Consider the following 16475-nt stretch of genomic DNA (forward strand, 5'->3'; position numbering starts at 1 on the left):
AAAATAAACATTTAGGCTTTGTTTGTTTGTTTTGTTTTAATCTTTTGCTCTGGGCACTATGCATCTTTGCAGTCAATAAATACAGCTTTGTTTTGAAGAAGTTGGTTGAGAGTCACTTTAATCACTGTCAGGCTCCCAGGGGAGAAGAACTTGCGGGTACAAAACACAGTTGGGCCTATTGGGTTAACAGGGGTAATAAGCAGGGGGCTGCAACCCAAGGATCCTGGTTCAAACCCGGATGAAGGTAGCAATACCAGCCCTCAAAGGGGTGCACTCAAGAGGGACAAAAAGAGGTCTGAAGCACAGCCTGCTCTATAACTGCAACACCAGCCTTATAAAAATTCTATTCTCCATTCATATTTTTTTTAGACAGGCAAGTAACATCACATTTGGTTTTTTTAAATTACCCCCCTCCTTCCCATTACTATGGCAAAGTAGGCAAGTGGCTACTTAATTTACATTAAGATTTTGCAAGATTGTACTTGTGACATTGCACTCCATATGTCCAGGGGCGGCTCTAGGGATTTTGCCACCCCAAGCACGGCAGGCAGGCTGCCTCCGGCGGTTTGCCTGCGGAGGGTCCGCTGGTCCCGCAGCTTCGGTGGACCTCCTGCAGGCGGGACCAGCGGACCCTCCGCAGGCAAACCGCCGAGGGCAGTCTGCCTGCCACCCTCGCGGCGCCGGCAGAGCGCCCCCCGCAGCTTGCCGCCCCAAGCACGCGCTTGGCGTGCTGGTGCCTGGAGCCGCCCCTGCATATGTTTATGGAAATATGTTTATAAGTGTAAATATGATGTAACTGGAATATGCTTTATGCAAAAGGTCTCTTGTAAGATATCATTACAAAGCTTATAATCTACTGTGTTCATCTTATTTGTATGAATGTATCATTCTTGAATCTGAAAGTAGGAATATGAAATGTAATTCTGAGGTCCTATTGTAGTTATGCAAAGTGTGGGCCATTAATGGTGGTTTGGAATCTTGATGGCTCCCATTAACTAGGACAATTGGCTGCAGATGGCTCTATTTACTTGTAGGACTTCCTGTGTACATGTGTGCCAGGGAGTGAGTAATGAAGTCTCACAGGACATGTGAACATTAAGTCCACATGAAACTGGAATCCATCTTTAACCCAGTGCTTTCCCATTGAGAAGGAGGGGGGGGGAACCCAGAGAGAGACAAAGGATTCCCGCCTTGTGCCAAAGCTGTATAAGGGGGTGGAACAGAACAAAGGGGTCCCAGTCATGTGGAATCCCCGGCTTTTCACCTAAGATGTCTGCTGGAACTAACAAGGGCTGTCCTGGGGGAAAGGATCGGGTCCAGAGTAAGAAAGAGTCTAGTCTGTGAAAGAAGCTTATTGGAACAGCTCTGAGGGTGAGATTTACCTGTATTCAGTTTCTTAATGTATTAGGCTTAGACTTGCGTGTTTTTGCTTTATTTTAATTGGTGACTTACTTTGTTCTGTCTGTTATTACTTGAAACCACTTAAATCCTACTTTTTATTCTTAATAAAATCACTTTTTTTTGTTTATTATTGAACCCAGATTAATACCTGGGGGAGCAAACAGCTGTGCATCTCTCTCTATCAGTGTTATAGAGGGCAGACAACTTATGAGTTTACCCTGTATAAGCTTTATACAGAGTAAAATAGATTTATTTGGGGTTTGGATCCCATTGGGAGCTGGGTGTCTGTGTGCTGGAGACAGGAGCACTTGCTAAGTCTGCAGCTTTGGGGGTGTGGTTCAGACCCTGGGTCTGTGCTGCAGCAGGCTTGTGTGTCTGGCTCAACAAGGCAGGGTGCTGGAGGTCCAAACTGGCAGAGAAAACGGGCTCAGAGGTAGTCTCAGCACATCAGGTAACAGTCCCAAGGGTCTGTGACTGAACCCATCAGAGTATTATACAAAGTTCTGTTCAAGGACTGGAGCTTTCATAAGTACTGGTGTGAAGATCTTTGTTTTGATGATAAATGTATAGGGATAAACCTTCAATGAAGTAAGTTTCCAGACAAATTCCACTAATAATTAATGTGCTCACACACAGTTTTGACAAAGCATCCTAACATTAAATGTCCTTACTGGTGCCCCTGTCTGTGTCACTAAAGTGCACAGGAAATTCTTTCTTTGCACACTTCAGTTATTCTGTCATACTTATATAAAGCATGCAACACTTTTCTGTTGCTGAAATACTAAACCATTATACATTATTATAAACAATGTGACTATTTCTGACAACTCCAACATTGTTGTGGCTCTAAAAATGTAATCCTATTTATTTTAAAGTCTACTTAAATGTCTGCCTGCCAAGGGAATAAGGCGAAGGGAATTATCATTAGCAATTTAATTGGCTAATTTACTTAAATGTTGGTTGAAGTTTTGGAATCTAATTTGGCTGCACAACAATTTGTATCCTTGTTGACTAAGTGTCGGAGGTGATCTGACAAGTTGTACTTCGTGTTCTATGTTCTTTCACTAATAGTATGACACTTCACAACATCCACAACCAATTATAGCACTCTGAAATCTTTCATAAGAACAACAACAGATTTTTATTTTATTTTTTGCTAAAATTAACATTCAGCAAAGCAGGCCAATTATGTTAATTGATGAACAAAACAGGGGCTTCTGTTGTGTTGTGGAGATGCAGCAACATCAAAATGTCAATGAGCAATGAGGTTCTGCCCTCGCTTTCAAAAGCAATTCTGGACATAGATGTCTGCTAGTGATACAATAGCAAGAACAATTCATTATAATTTCTTTCAGTGAAGTATTCCAACATAAGGTCCAAATCCTTCTTCGTCCCCCCAGGTCAGAGGAACTGAAGGAACAAGATGTTGGGACCCCGTGAAGGGAAAGGTCCACATCAGTAGCATGGACTACCTTGTTCTGTCACCCTTAAAAACAAGGAAAAGACTGGTGGATTTACATCTACACAGATCCTTGGCCATTCGCCCACATAGAAGGGGACAATATCCATTGTGAAGGCTACTGCACCTTTACTGCTTTAATCATAGCCACTGAAACACTGCCACATCCCAGATGGAAAATTCTATAGACTACAGGCAGGAGTCTATTCCTTTGGTGAACAATTCCATTGATGGTACACACAAATTCAAATCACTTGCAATTGTCCAGACCAATCAAAGATAATGAGGTTGTACAATGACCACCACGGTCCTAAATTAGCCTACAGGACCTTTTTTATTATAGGGAACTGTGACACTCTACATCTTGGGGGAGCACCCTGTAACCCCATTTTCAACCTTGTATATAATTGTGATATTTCATATAAAGCATGCCTTATAAGGCATCATGGGAAAAGTTATGATCTACTGAAAAACACTGTTCTTTCTAAATATGTATATCATTAGTGCATATGAAGTTATGACATTGTGTTGTATGGTTGTCACTAAAATATGATGTGAGCTGGAGAGTCGCCCAGATATTAGATCCCCAGAGACAACAACCAGGGAGGTAACCAGCACCCGCACGGGTGTCGAACAACCATCAACAGTCATTGTCCAGCAAGGGAGTTACAAGTCAATGACTCACTTGCACAAGGCCACACCAGGGGACTTGCTCAATTACACCTGTTGACTTAGCAATGCCCACCAGACATACCTGGACTCGTGTTCTCCAAACACATGGAAAGAGGATATAAAATACAGGACGGAGGCCACATGGTTTCTCCTTTCTCCTCTCTCACCCACAGTGAAGGCAAAGAGAACACTGGCGTTGAGGAGACTGGTCCCAGGCTAACAGGGAGAACCTGCATATGAAAGACAATAACCAACCTGCAGTACCCAGTGGGGTGAGAAACTGCTTAGTCCAGATATTGCCTAGTCTAATAAGGTTGAGAATTTAGACTGCATGCTTATCTTTTAATTTTCTTGTGGTAGCTACTCTGACTTTTTGCCTTTCATCATTTTAAAATCCATCTTTTGTAATTAATAAACTTATTCTAGTGTTTGCCATTACCAGTGAGTTCAACTGAAGTGCCTGGTAAATCTGCCCAGGTAACAAAGGCTGGTGTCTATCCACTTTCCATTGAAGAAGTGGTGAACCAATTAATAAACACGCATTGCTCAAGAAAGGGCCTTGAGCAGTGCAAGAACTGTTGTATGAACATTTCACTCTGCCCCACGAAAGATGAGAAATTCACAGGAGATGTGAAATGCTAATTCAAAAATATATATCAAACCTTGTAGTTATTATGGAGAACAGCTATTGGTAACAGAGTAGACTGAATACCTCACTAAAAGACTAAATCGTCCCAACAGACCCATGGGGCAGATCTTTTTTGCTGATTTATTTGAGAAGACTTACCTCAGTTGCTGCCCAGAAAAACAGTTTCTTTATATGCTCCTAGAACTAGGCATTGGTTTCAATACATAATTTTGTACTTTTTTTTCTAAAAGCGAGAGTGGCTTGGCCAAATGAATTTGGTTGGTTTGGAATTGTTTTTTACTGGTGAAAATGAAGGCTAGTTGAAGTGCTAAATTAATTTCACCCATTACATGAGATAAGAGTACTTTTGTGCACTTAATAGCTTCAGACTATTATACAGACATCCAATCTTTGTGCCACCTCTGTGATGGTATGTATTTTGTGAGATTGATGTCAATGAAGAGGAAGACCTAGGCTTTGTCTATGATGGAAAATGTTACCAGCAAAAGTTCTGCTGATATGCTGCTACTGACAAAATATTTATATATCAAGAACAGTTGATCTATATAACATACTGTGAAGGAGCAGAGAGACTGCAGCCAGGCACAGCAGGGGTTAAAGAACACCTGTGGGCTCAGCTAGACCCGCCCCATTATACCTGTAGCCAATGCCAGGCCTGCAGAGGGGAGAAAAGAAGGAAGCCTGGCTCAGTCAGGGGCTGACTGGTGAAGAGGCAGAAGCTCCCTGTATGTCTACCTAAAAGCACAGACCTGCAACTCACCTGCCAACGCAGCCGCTGGAGGCAAGTAAGTCTTCGCCGGCTAAGGGGAATCTATAGAGAAGTTCTAACTGTGGGGTAACTGGACTAGTGGGGCCTTGCCCCAAACTAAAAGGACTTGTATAGGGAGGAGGCCAGGAAAACAGGTCCTGAACACCCCATCCCACCCTCCCCCGTGGCTGGGAGAAATGCTGTCTGGCCACTGAGGGCCCTATCACACATCAATTAGGTAGTGCCATGATGATATGATGTTCGTCCATCGTTGTCGATGAAGACCTCAACAACTCATTCATTCGATGACCGGACTCTGTGCGTCCGAAGATGACTGATCAGTCCGAATCGGGCATGGAACGTCCTGTCACACGTCGGGCAGACATGTGATGGCACTGTCGATGATGTGCGGGCAGCTCTGGACTTGCACAGCTCACGCTTTCTTTAAGCCTCAGCAGTACGCCTCGCCTCAGCGGTATTACTGCCTGTGTGAATGAGGCTGCGCCATGCTGGACGGTTCAGTGCGAGGGTTTCCCATGTGGCGGTGTTAATCTCAAGGGACTTGAGAGAGGTCTTCAGCGTGTCCTTGAACCACTTCTTTTGTCCTCCATGGGAGTGCTTTCCCTGGGCGAGTTCTCTGTAGAGGAGCTGTTTAGGAATGCGCTCGTCTGACATTCTCACGACATGTCCGGCCCATCTGGTCTGGGCTCTCATCAGCAGTGTGTGAACTGACGGCAGACTGGCTCTGATAAGGACTTCAGTATCGGGCACTTTGTCCTGCCATCTGATTTTTAGAAGCTTTCGCAGACAGGAAATGTGGAAGTGATTGAGCCTTTGTGCATAACTCCAATAGACAGTCCACATCTCGCAGGCGTACAGCAGAGTTGGAAGCACCACTGCTCGGTAGACCTTCAGCCTCGTTGGTAGGCTGATCCCTCGACGTTCCCAGACATTGGCGCGCAATCGGACAAATACAGAGCTGGCTTTAGCAATTCTGCACTTTACTTCATCATCGATTGACACTGCTCGAGAAAGGGTACTGCCCAGGTACGAGAAGTGGTCCACTGCCTGAAGTCTCTGTCGATTTACAGTGATGGACGGTTCTGAGTACAGAGTGTGGGGAGCTGGCTGGTGCATGACCTCAGTCTTCTTGATGTTAATGGTAAGGCCGAAGTTGTTGCATGCAGATGAAAACTTGTCCATACTGGCTTGCATTTCTGGCTCTGTACTAGCATTCAGAGCACAATCATCGGCAAAGAGAAAGTCTCGAAGTACAGTTTCCTTCACCTTGGTGATGGCACGCAGTCGCCTCAGATTAAATCGGTTCTGTACTTCAGGCCTACTCCTTCGGTGCAGTGTTGAAAGGCATCAGTCAGAGTGGCAGAGAATATCATGCTAAACAAAGTGGGTGCTAAAACATACCCTTGCTTGACGCCGTTGGTGACTGGGAAGGCCTCAGATGTTTCACCGTTATCCAGGACACGAGCCATCATACCATGATGAAATTGACGTACCATTCGTATGAATCAGTCTGGACAGCCGAATTTCGACATGATCCTCCACAGGCCCTGGCGACTGACAGAGTTAAACGCTTTCGTGAGGACCACAAAAGTTGTGTAGAGTTCACGGTTCTGCTCTTGACATTTCTCCTGTAGCTGACGCACAGCGAAGATCATGTCAATAGTCCCACGCCCCTTGCGGAAGCCGCACTGTGATTCTGGCAGTAAGCCCTGCTCCAGGTGAGTGATCAGTCGGTTCAACAAAACCCGTGCAAGAACTTTCCCCGCTGTAGAGAGCAGCAAGATTCCACGGTGATTGTCGCATAGCTGGCGATTGCCCTTCCTCTTATAGAGGTGCACGATGGACGCGTCTCTAAATTCCTGTGGAATGGATCCCTGCTTCCAGAAGGACTGAAACAGCTCAGTGAGTTTCCGTAGCAGCACAGGTCCACCGACTTTGTACACCTCTGCTGGTATGGCATCTGACCCTGGGGATTTGCCACTTGACAGCTGGTTGATGGCTTTCTTCACTTCGTCCTCTTCTGGTGAAGCATCCATGGAGTCATTGACTGCAACCTGGGGCATCTTGTCAATGGCCTCATCATTGATGACTGAGGGGCAGTTGAGAACTGCTTCAAAATGTTTAGCCCATCTCTGGAGAATCTGCGTCTTCTCTGTAAGGAGCACAGTGCCATCAGAGTTCTGGAGGGGAAAGCTCCCAGAAGACTGTGGACCATAGAGCGTGTTGAGGGCTTCATAGAACTGCTTATAGTCGTTCCTGTCCACGTACGCCTGTATTTCATCTGCTTTGGCGCTCAGCCACAAGTCCCACATTTTGCGCAGTCAGATCTGTACTGTTCTGCGAGCGTTGATAAAGGTGGTCTTCTCTGCCACTGAGGATGGATTGTTCTGATATGCGCGATGCAGGCGGTGCTTCTCAGCAAGTAAGGCCTGGATTTCTGCATCATTTTCGTCAAACCAGTCTTGCCGTCTGCGTGTGGAGGGCCCCAATACCTTCGATGCAGCTGTATGGACGGTGTTGCGGAATCGTTCCCAGTCTCTCTCAGCGTCATCCTCAATACGAAGATCAGCAAGCTCATTCTCTAGGTCTTCTGCTAGATTTTCAGTGATGCGGCTGTTCTTCAGCTTCGACAGGTTCATCCTTTTGAGAGCCTTACAGCCTTGTGGTCGTCTCTTCGGCATGATACGGAGCTTCATTTTAAATACTATGAGCCTGTGATCCGTCCAACAGTCAGCGCCGCACATAGCCTTTGTAACCCTGACATCTTGTCTGTCCCTTCTCCTGATGATGACATAGTCGATCAGATGCCAGTGCTTGGAACGGGGATGCATCCATGAAGTCCTGTTACGAGTAGGGAGGCGGAAGACCGTATTGGTGATCAGAAGGTCATGTGCTGCACAAGTTTTCAGCAGTAACAGACCATTGCTGTTACACTTTCCCACTCCATTTTTCCCGATGACTCCTTCCCAGGCTGCGGCATCGCATCCGACTCTTGCATTAAAATCACCAAGCAGGATCAGCTTGTCTGTGCGGTGAACTGATGATAGCAGAGCATCTAGTTCTTCATAGAATTTATCCTTCACATCCTCTGGGTTGGTCATTGTGGGAGCGTATGCGCTGATCAAAGTAGCTTGTTTTCCTTTTTGAAGCGGAAGCTGCATTGTCATGAGACGATCATTCACACCCTTGGGGGGACTGGCAAGTTTCCGAACAAGATGATTCTTGATGGTGAAGCCAACTCCAGATTCGCGACGCTCATCACTGCTGCGGCCACTCCAGAAGAATGTATAGCCTCCGCCTGACTCTGACAGCTGTCCTTCATTAGCAAGGCGAGTTTCGCTAAGGGCTGCAATGTCAATGTTGTAGCGTGCGAGCTCTCTGGTGACAAGTGCTGTTCTTCTTTCTGGTCTGTCTGCCGTGATGTTGTCCAGTAGCGTGCGCACATTCCATGTGCCAATGGTGATCAGTGTCACTCTAAGTTTTGTTTTTGTTCGACCGCTTTTATGGGATCCCCGCCAGCTGCGGTATGCTGGCCAGGGTAAGATGAAGCAGGCAATGTTTAGGGCACCTTTTCTAGCCCCCTCCTCATTCTATGGAGGTGAGCAGTGCAATCCTGAATAGGGCTGCTCAGTTGCTCAAGAAGATGCCGAGCTCCACCGCTGCTTCGGTCAGTGAGGAACGACCATTATACCTGAGCCGCCTGTGTGCAGGTCTGTGGCTACAGCTCCCAGTGTATCCACACCTGCTGCTTCGTCGCTCGCCCATCGCCACAGGACTTGATATGATGTGATATGATATGATGTTGAGACTTGCGTGTGAATTGGATTAAAGTGAGGGAGAGTTGCGTGACGTCAACCTCACTCTCTCTTCCCAGTTCCTATCTGTATCCAGTGGCAGGACAAGAGTCGAGACTGCTGGAGATAGGGCAGGGCGCAGTGGATGACCAGGACGCCTATGTGTCTTGTCGTGCTCTTGAGCGTTCCACAACGCTTGCTGTCACCGCCTTCCTGACCATTGAACCAGGTTTCCTGGGGTGTATGGGGTTGTCAGGGAGGGGTAGTACCTCTGATAGGGGAGCAGTCATACTCTTAGGAGTAGCTCATCCACTTTGGTCCCCACTTGACACCCAGCTCTCACCTGTGGCTCCAAGTAGCTGTCAGCATGCGACAGCGGCCACACCCCGGAAACCGTCTCGACTGGCGGGCTAAACCAGGTGAGGGTAGCCGATGAGTCTAAGACTCTTGGTGAGTTAGGGCCTGTCTACCCATTGCATGCGAAGGCTGGATCCGGCTGACTGAGGAAGGTAGTGCCATATCTGGTACTATAAGGCCTTGGCTACTTGGGAAAATTGATCAGAATGCCTACTGAGGAATAAGATCATAAAGTAATTATTTCTGGAGCAGAGTATTCAGATCTGATGCTATTCCAGAATAGTATATTCTGCAATAGCTATTCCAGTCAATTTCACTGTGTAGTCAAAGCTCAAGAGATTTAGCACAGCCTAGGTGAAAAGCTGTTTTGTGACATGCCTTCCCCTTCACTGACAAATCACAAACTGCTGTAATCGCTACTGTTTCTCCTTCTTAATAGCATGTCATCTTCAAAAGAATCTAGAAACACTAACTTGGTCAACTGTTCCAATATTCATGAGTGATAGGTATTATCTTCATTTTATAGATAGGAAAACTAAGGCAGAATGATTAAATGACTTATTCAAGGCCACACTGGTGTCACAGCTTGGATCAGAACTCAGGACTTATAGTCCTTTTTCTGAGACCTCTAGACTACTCCTCTGTACACCTAAGGATAGTAAATATGGCTACATAGAAGTCAAGCAAAGGAGTTCTCTGACCTTTTGTAATATTTTCCTCAATTCACTAAGAGATTGTAGAACAACCTTTTGCATTAATTATTATTACCTTAGTCTTCCAGCTCAAACAGAAAAGTATGCTTGAGGTAACTTTAGTTCCAGTTGGGAAAATATGCTGAATAAATCCAGGCAGGAAAATAACTAAGGAACCCATTCCATGTTTGTCTGCAAGAACAAGGCCTCCTGAACCAATAATACTACAAAACTGACCATGTGTTTGGGCTGTACAGATCTGGAAAGTCTTCCCATAGCTAGATCTGCAACACCCTGATCTACCCAGCAGGCACAGTGGAATGTAGAATGATTTCTATTACCATCCGCATGCTTCAAAATCTGCAGACAATCTGAAGAAACACCCACGGTATGATTTAACTCTAAATCCAGCTGAGAACTTGATGATTAAATTCTTCTTTTAAAAAAAAAAAGTTAATGTCTCTGTGAATTGATCCTTCCTTCTCAAAATTCTTCTGGAATTTTACTAAGACAAGAACATAAAGAGAATCCATAGTCAGGGTGATTTTGATAAAATGAACAATACTGAATTGCCAAGCAATAAACAAGGAAGCAGAGTTGCTTCTCTGTTAATGTTCCCAAATATCCTAGTGGACATAATTACTTAATGCTATTACATTCTGTACAACACTCCTCAAGAAAGGGTATTGATTTCCCATGTTAGGCGTACCACAATCATTTGTAATGTATTTACAACAGCTAGGCCTATTCCCACAAACTGCCAAACATGACAGTAAATACTCCCCATATGATCTCAAGCAATGGTATATAATCTGTGGCTTTCAGTTTGCAGCTGGTTTGTGGCCCCTCTGTTTCTGCAGATTTTACTATATTTATAAATGAAAGCATAACCTCTCTAGTTCTTATGGGGTTGTGAAGAAAGCCCTCTTAATGTAAACCAATATAATGGTGTCTTCCTGAGTCTGTAGTCAGATAACTGGGCGGGTGGCAGGGGACACGCAGAGCTTCTGCACAGCAGGGGCCCCAGAAGCTCACAGGCGGCGTGGTGCCCTGGAGCTGGGAGGCATGGGTGGTGGGGGGGACCCCACAGCATTGAGCCGACCCCCAGGGTGGTGTGGGACCCTGCAGTTTCCCATTTTGTCACGCATATTTTTAGTAAAAGTCATGGGCTTCTGTGAATTTTTCTTTATTGCCCATGACCTGTCTGTAACTTTTACTGAAAATGTGCGTGACAAAATCTTAGCCTTACTTATAACGGGGGCAATTACACTATTTCTCAGAAAAGAAAGCTAGCAAGCCTACTTAGACAGTCTGTCTTTGCTGGGAATAACACAGTGAAAGCAGGGAACTAGTCAGTCCAGTCACAAGGGAGAGAAAGCTGGATCTCCATCCAAGAGAGGCAATGGTCAGAAGAGCCAGAAGCCTGAGAGTGGATACCCTGATGGAGTACTGAGGGGACGTACAAGTGCAACTGCCCTGGACTTTGACAATTCCCCTGTCATCTGAGTGGGGTGTTAACTCTGAAGCATAGTGATGCGATTTAAATATCAATATGGCTAACTCTTGTACTACCAATTATTTTAGCAGAAAGATCTTGCCAGTAGGCCTATCCAATATGATTTAATGTCACAGAAATTACAGATAGTCTCTGGTATAAAACCTGTAGTCCCTCTCCTATATCAGGTTTCAATACAGCTCTGGAAGAGCAGAATACCAGTGAGATGGGTGGAAAGGAAGGGAATAGTGAGTTTAATTTATGTGGGAGGCTAAGCAAATTCAAATGTTTCTGCAGCAGCCAGTCAGAGAAGCTTATGACAGATTCATACTCCATGGCTCTTAGCTCCAAAGGTGAACACTCTTTTCAAGTTAAGAAGTGCCTTCAGGTTCAAAATACCTGACAAAATATTATCTTAAACTGTGGAGGGATGAAGTGACCTTTGTTTGCAGCTAGTGGGGAGCATAGGCCTTTGTTAGCATTTGGAAGCTCTTTCATGGACAGGACTGCTTCAGAACAATAACTTTTCCCACTCTCTGAATGCCAACAAATGCTCATGAAACAAACATGCAGTGACCTTGTTCCTGTGCTGAATGGATCAAGCTGCCTCAATACTGTTTGATCAACAGCTCAGAATCTTCCAAAGAAACAAAGAGTTCAGCTTATTGGCAGACCTATTTGCATCCAAATCCAATGAAATGAAGCCAAAGTTCAGCTTGAATTGATTTTATTGCAGTGCTCTGACCCAGAACAATACAAGTTTTATAAAGAAACTTTAGGGCCTGATCCATCTCCCGCTGAAATCAATTGAAGGAAAGCTGCAAATTCAGCCCTAGGTACTACAAAAGTTGGACTCACTGGTGTGAACCTGGCTTCAGCTTCTTCATGTAGCCAATTTAATTCTCTTGACAATAGTTATATATTTGCTGTAGGAGGGGGCTCAGTTAATGTATTTTATTTTCATTTGGTTTTTATTTTTTTTAAAGTACTTTACAAGATCTGTCTAATAGCTTTCCCAGACAGTTCTCGCTTCAACACCCTCATCCTTCAAAAGTCTCTGTAATGTTTTGCTTTCCTTCTGCAAATTGTATCTCTTGTATTGGGATGTAGGCAACATACTGTACTGGCGTAACCACTTTTGAGGGGGTTAATTTTGAATTATACATTTCTGAATTGAACTGTTTTTCCACATAGTTCAGAAAACCCTAGTAGGCGCTATTAGCAATGTAATACATGAACAGGAATGCAATCATTGTTTATTGCAATTGTGTGCAACATACATTTGCTTACATAATTTGTTTATTCTCTATCCCAGTATTCCTAATGTACCCAGTCCAGTGGTAGCTGGGTGATAGACTTTTCTACATCTTGGCTATATCAGTGTAGGGCCAGTGAGTCTCCCAGTCACAGTCTTCCCTCTCCTTTTAATTCCTTCACAGCTGAGTACTTCCATAAGTTAAAGGAACAATCCTATTTTGTCTTTGTATTTTGCCTTAGAACTAGCTACCTCTGTGTGTGGCTCCAGGAACAAGATCCCTGAGGTGAGCATCTAGGTGAGTGCAACAATTTACAGAAAACAAATTAGCAGGAAAGGATTTTTTTTTTATCTGTTACTTGTTAGTCACCAGTGCAGCCCATGGTATTGAAAAAAACCACAAAAGGGGGTGAGGGGTAGCGGAGCCATTAGACTGAGTATTGGAAATTCTGGGGAGGAACAGGTTTCATGTTATTCCTGATAAAAATCCTAGTGAATGAACCATATCAACGTGGCGTAAACTACTGCCTGGATGCTGAATATTGTTACCAGATTTGCCCGTTACTTTGGGGTATGCTCATTTATTAGGGTTACTCTTCTCTCCCTTCTGCAAGTTCCCTCCCATGGAGCTATCCTGCAGGACCTAGGTTCCCCAGGGCTGGGGTTTTCCAGCCCCAGAATCAGACGAACATACACCCATAAACAGAGCATGTCTGAGAGGACCAGGTTAATCAGCACTCCCAGGCTGACCCCTCATATGCCCCTGGACTCAGCAGGCTGGGTCAAACAGCACTTTCAAGCTGTCACCCTCATATGCCATGGGCACTGCACCGGCATAGAGTACGCCTGTGCAGGCTAGCTCAAGCAGCACTTTCAATCTGCCACCCTTCTATGCTACAGGTTCAGTACGTTCCTATCCCCCACTTTCACGTTATAATTGTTCTGGCAGTAACCCACTTGACGAGCAAACCCCACAGGATTTTTGGGCGCTGCAGGGATCTTTAGCTTTGGTATGAGAAGCGTTGCTGCGGAGCAAATGGGGAAGCCAAAAAACACCCACAAGAGGGGAGAGAGAGAGAAGCAACCAGCTTAACCATGGAAGTTATTTATTGCCAGGTAATAACCATACAAGGGGAGCCAAACAAACAAAACAGTTATAATATTAAATTTAACTTAAATTTGATTATAAAAGTCAGGTTTAAAAAACTATAACTGATCACACAAGTCAGGGTCAGAAGGCTATACCTAGAGAGCTGGGTTCTCACTACTCCGTGAAGCTTGATTTGTTTGAGGTTCCCAGGTGGTGGCAGTAGCTAAGGGTCCAGAGTGCTGGAGACAGGCAGATCCCCCAGCACGATCAGTCAGGAGAAGATGAAGTCCCAATGGAACTGATGCAGATTTTGGATCGAAGTATCAGAGCACTTGTGCATGGGTAGGGGGTTTTGTAGGGAAAGAACAATGGTTCAAGGGAGAACACTAGATTTGTTTATGGGTAAACTGATGGCTCAAAGGAGAATACTGAAGTTGTTTTGTTCAGGTTCAACAATTGGAACTGCTCATTCCTGTCTATGGGCGGTGTTCCTGCCAGGGAGCTCACAAAGCAATTAGGCAGCTTCAGTATTTTGGATACCAATAAAAGATTTATTACTAGAATTGGTCTGATAACTGCTGAGCTGGGTGTGTACAGGCGTGGGTTCATTAACCTCTGGAGCAGAGATCCCTCATCATACAGTGCTCCCCTGCTTTTCTGGTCCCAGAATTCAGTGCGGTTCTTGCCTTGGAATCTCTGTTCTCCATTCTGTATGCTAATGGAGCTGCCTTCCTGTCCCATCCTTGATGCCAATGAGGTTAGAGGCATTTCCTTAATCCTGTCACCCTTGTCTGGAGAGGTTTAGGTGTGTCTTCCACTGCCTTTTCATTGCTTTTTGTAAGTCTCTTTCTTCTATTCGGCTTTGGTTCAAGCAGAGGCTGCGGGGGAGGTCTTTTGTGATTCAGACAGGCTGGTACTGCGCCCTGGTTCCCCAAAAACACAGAGTTGATAGGTAACAATATGCAGTGCTTAATATGTGGACACTATACAAACAGCCAAATCCTGCTCATCTTCCTCCCTTGCGTGATCTCACTGCAGTCAAAGGACCTATTTCCTTTCAGTAAGTAAAACAGAATTTAGGCCAAACTGGAAATGGTCCACTATTCTCCTGTACCTGCTTCACTCCTTTAAATCTAGGAGAATGTCAAGGCTGGACAGAACTGAGCCCCTAGTTAAATGAATGTGTGATTGCTACTATCCTATACACTTCCTTAATGCAATAATTGATTTATTTTGCTGTAACATCTGAAGACTATTTGGAAAACTAGAAATGAACATAAAGGAGCATTCAGTATTCTAAATCGTAAACTTTCAAACTTTTGCTATGATTAGTAATCATAATTATCTGGTGAGAGACTCCTGTCTAGAATGTGAAAAGATTATACCAGGACAATACCAGAAATACAAACAGAGTAAAGAGATCTTTTCAGATGCTTTGTTTCTTGCCATGTCTTCTCATGCAACCCATTGTTCCATATTTGAAAAATAAATTTTACAATTCTAATTTAATATCAAATATAAACCACTGTGAAAATAAGTAAAAGTAGTAAATGTCAGCCTCTTTTCCTAAAAAGTTACCAAACACAATAAAACATGCTATAAAAAGGTAGTGGCCTCTGCTCCAGCCTTACAAATGTAATAAACATGCTCTTGCACACAAAGCAATCTACTTTTTATTCATATTAAATTAGAATTGCTCTGCAGCAAGGAGCTCTGGCTGAGCACTGGCCACTGAAGAGGCCAAAAACACCAGAGGAAATTTCAGGAGGTAGGATATTCTCCTGCTGCCAGTGACTGACAGGTCTGGTTCTGCCTATAAGCCCAAAGCACGCTGAAGTACCCCTGTAAGGGATCTGGGACCTTAGCACAACGAAGGAAAGAAATGTATTGTGCACTGGAGAACATTCATTATGTATGGAAAATTCACTCTGACACACTATTAATGCTATATTATTCTCACAGCTGCCATAGATTTCACTGAAATAGGAAACTGAACATTTGCCGTGAAAACAGAATTTCACATTTTTCAGAGAGATGTTATAGCATTCCACCAGCTTACATATTGCAAATTATAAACGTGATTGCACCTTGGGGGCTTTAATAATTCCACACATTTTGTTATATTTTATTGCTGCTAACTTTCTGAAAAGAACTAAGAAAAATACAAAAAACAATGCTAGCATCTAGTTAATTCTAATAGAAAAATATCATTTTTTTCTGTTGAATCAAGACACTAATCACCACAAATCTCATTTCATCACACAATTTAGTCTTCAGGTTTTGAAAAAGACTTTCTTAAATGCTGTATTTAATTCTGAGAGAAAGAAAAACACGAAAGGGAAAAACATACTTTGTTATGTGGGGTTGTTTCTTTACAATTTCATTTTAAGAATGTTATGATAAATCTCATTTTCAGGATTAATGACGTCATATAGCTGAATTTAGTTCATTTGCATACGGGAATCCAATATGTTAAAACTAGGAATAGGCAAACCAATCCTTAAGCAAGAACCAGTCTGCACACCTTCCTTTTCTCTTGTGAATCACCTGAATGTTCAGAAATGTCTAAAGTTCAGGAAAGCACTTCCCTGTTCTCTTCCTCAACTTTAACGAATCCCCCTGCCTTTGCTGATACCATAACAAAGCTTGCATGCTAAACTATGCAGAATGTTCTTTCAAAATCTCATGTACTGTGTGTGGCTTCGTAAATGTGTCTAATGCATTTGAGGTTACCACTGCCTGAGAAAACTCAAGAGCACCTTATGAAATCTAAGCTCTATTATAGGACATTATTTAGGGACATTCCCAATTATGTTTTCATTTATTTTTCCTTAGAGTCTAT

At 43.9% G+C, this 16475-nt stretch overlaps 1 protein-coding gene and 1 long non-coding RNA gene across 5 annotated transcripts in view; both read right to left on the minus strand.

Annotated features, from left to right (window-relative positions):
- PDE11A (phosphodiesterase 11A) overlaps positions 1-16475 on the minus strand; it is a 269591-nt gene that overhangs the window by 214218 nt on the left and 38898 nt on the right. The window lies entirely within an intron of this gene.
- Positions 2618-4980, minus strand: LOC123378891. The gene is made up of 3 exons (XR_006582780.1): positions 4942-4980; positions 3615-3762; positions 2618-2887 (listed from the first exon to the last, which is right to left on the minus strand). It is a non-coding gene; the product is annotated as an uncharacterized LOC123378891 (long non-coding RNA).

Source organism: Mauremys mutica, chromosome 10, assembly GCF_020497125.1.
Source record: "Mauremys mutica isolate MM-2020 ecotype Southern chromosome 10, ASM2049712v1, whole genome shotgun sequence".
NCBI classification, from domain to species: Eukaryota; Metazoa; Chordata; order Testudines; family Geoemydidae; genus Mauremys; species Mauremys mutica.